The 2,500-nt window shown below is 53.4% G+C and overlaps 1 non-coding gene across 1 annotated transcript in view; it reads left to right on the top strand.

Annotated features, from left to right (window-relative positions):
* Positions 1–1,165: 1,165 nt before the first annotated feature.
* LOC144418526 (small subunit ribosomal RNA) overlaps positions 1,166–2,500 on the top strand; it is a 1,810-nt gene continuing 475 nt past the window's right edge. Inside the window, exon 1 of the ribosomal RNA XR_013473516.1 lies at positions 1,166–2,500. This exon is cut by the window's right edge and continues 475 nt beyond it. This is a non-coding gene — a ribosomal RNA (small subunit ribosomal RNA).

Raw genomic sequence — 2,500 nt, 5'->3', positions numbered from 1 at the left:
TCGAAAGAAGCCGAGCCGAAAAAAGTTAAAGTACAAACGTGCAAGCATACTAACCTAACCCTAGGTAAGGCATGTCAGAGCGAAAGACAGTAAACTCGAATGAGCCATGAAAGAGCGGTGCGGGGCCGGTCGGAGCGCACCCTTTTCTCGGTGGCTGGCGGGCGAGAGAGTGCTGCGTCGCGGGCATCGGCGTCGAAAGAAGCCGAGCCAAAAAAAGTTAAAGTACAAACGTGCAAGCATACTAACCTAACCCTAGGTAAGGCATGTCAGAGCGAAAGACAGTAATTTCGAATGAGCCATGAAAGAGCGGTGCGGGGCCGGTCGGAGCGCACCCTTTTCTCGGTGGCTGGCGGGCGAGAGAGTGCTGCGTCGCCGGCATCGGCGTCGAAAGAAGCCGAGCCGAAAAAAGTTAAAGTACAAACGTGCAAGCATACTAACCTAACCCTAGGTAAGGCATGTCAGAGCGAAAGACAGTAATTTCGAATGAGCCATGAAAGAGCGGTGCGGGGCCGGTCGGAGCGCACCCTTTTCTCGGTGGCTGGCGGGCGAGAGAGTGCTGCGTCGCCGGCATCGGCGTCGAAAGAAGCCGAGCCAAAAAAAGTTAAAGTACAAACGTGCAAGCATACTAACCTAACCCTAGGTAAGGCATGTCAGAGCGAAAGACAGTAATTTCGAATGAGCCAAGAAAGAGCGGTGCGGGGCCGGTCGGAGCGCACCCTTTTCTCGGTGGCTGGCGGGCGAGAGAGTGCTGCGTCGCCGGCATCGGCGTCGAAAGAAGCCGAGCCGAAAAAAGTTAAAGTACAAACGCGATGCTAATGAGCGAGCCGTTGTCTCGACTAATATGTAGGGGGCGTTCGATCGAGCGTCTGGCTTGAGCGCTTGTCGGCCTAGCAGAACGGTCGCATTGTTATGCCCGGGTTTTAGGCACCGCTGCAGGCGGCCGGCAGAGCTCTTGTTTGTGCGAAACTGAATGGATCGAGCCCGAGAGAGGGCGAGCAAAGAAAAAACGCAAATCGCTCCGCCTGGCACTGCCGGCGAGAGCGTGGACGTCGCGGCCAGCGACTGTCGAAGCTGAGTACGGCCGCAGGCGATCGCCTCGGTCTTAAACGAATGCGACGAGCACGCGCCGGGCGGCCCAGCAAGGGCCGAGCGCAGCTGTCGCAGCTATCTGGTTGATCCTGCCAGTAGTGATATGCTTGTCTCAAAGATTAAGCCATGCAGGTGCAAGTACGAGTTCTCGTAAAGCGAAACTGCGAATGGCTCATTAAATCAGTCTTGGTTTATTTGGTCTCGTAAGCGAAGTGGATAACTGTGGTAATTCTAGAGCTAATACATGCATTAAGCGCCGACTTCGGGAGGCGCGCTTTTATCAGATCAAAACCGACCGGGTTCGTCCTGTGACGTTTGATGACTCTGGATAACCACGCGGATCGTACGGTCTCTGCACCGACGACGTATCATTCAAGTGTCTGCCCTATCAACTGTCGAAGGTACGCTACGTGCCTACCTTTGTGATAACGGGTAACGGGGAATCAGGGTTCGATTCCGGAGAGGGAGCCTGAGAAACGGCTACCACATCCAAGGAAGGCAGCAGGCGCGCAAATTACCCATTCCCGACACGGGGAGGTAGTGACGAAAAATAACAATACAGGACTCTAACGAGGCCCTGTAATTGGAATGAGTACATCCTAAAACTCTTAACGAGTATCCATTGGAGGGCAAGTCTGGTGCCAGCAGCCGCGGTAATTCCAGCTCCAACAGTGTATGCTAAAGTTGTTGCGGTTGAAAAGCTCGTAGTTGGATTTTGGGCGAGCGCCGCCGGTCCGTCGCAAGGCGTGTCACTGGTTGCGTTCGCCTCACCTTCGGTTCTCCGTCGGTGCTCTTGACTGAGTGTCGGCGGTGGCCGATAAGTTTACTTTGAAAAAATTAGAGTGTTCAAAGCAGGCTGTTCGCCTGCATAGTGTTGCATGGAATAATGGAATAGGACCTCGGTTCTATTTTGTTGGTTTTCGGAGCACGAGGTAATGATTAAGAGGGACAGACGGGGGCGTCCGTACTCTGCCGTTAGAGGTGAAATTCTTGGATCGGCGGAAGACGAACTACTGCGAAAGCATTCGCCAAGAATGTTTTCTTTAATCAAGAGCGAAAGTCAGAGGTTCGAAGACGATCAGATACCGTCCTAGTTCTGACTATAAACGATGCCAACTAGCGATCGGGAGGCGTTACCATGACGACCTTTCCGGCAGCTTCCGGGAAACCAAAGTCTTTGGGTTCCGGGGGAAGTATGGTTGCAAAGCTGAAACTTAAAGGAATTGACGGAAGGGCACCACCAGGAGTGGAGCCTGCGGCTTAATTTGACTCAACACGGGGAAACTCACCCGGCCCGGACACAGGTAGGATTGACAGATTGAGAGCTCTTTCTTGATTCTGTGGGTGGTGGTGCATGGCCGTTCTTAGTTGGTGGAGCGATTTGTCTGGTTAATTCCGATAACGAACGAGA

This window comes from Styela clava, unplaced genomic scaffold (genome assembly GCF_964204865.1).
Source record: "Styela clava unplaced genomic scaffold, kaStyClav1.hap1.2 HAP1_SCAFFOLD_18, whole genome shotgun sequence".
Classification (NCBI taxonomy): domain Eukaryota; kingdom Metazoa; phylum Chordata; class Ascidiacea; order Stolidobranchia; family Styelidae; genus Styela; species Styela clava.
This window is presented reverse-complemented; position numbering and strand designations above follow the sequence as displayed.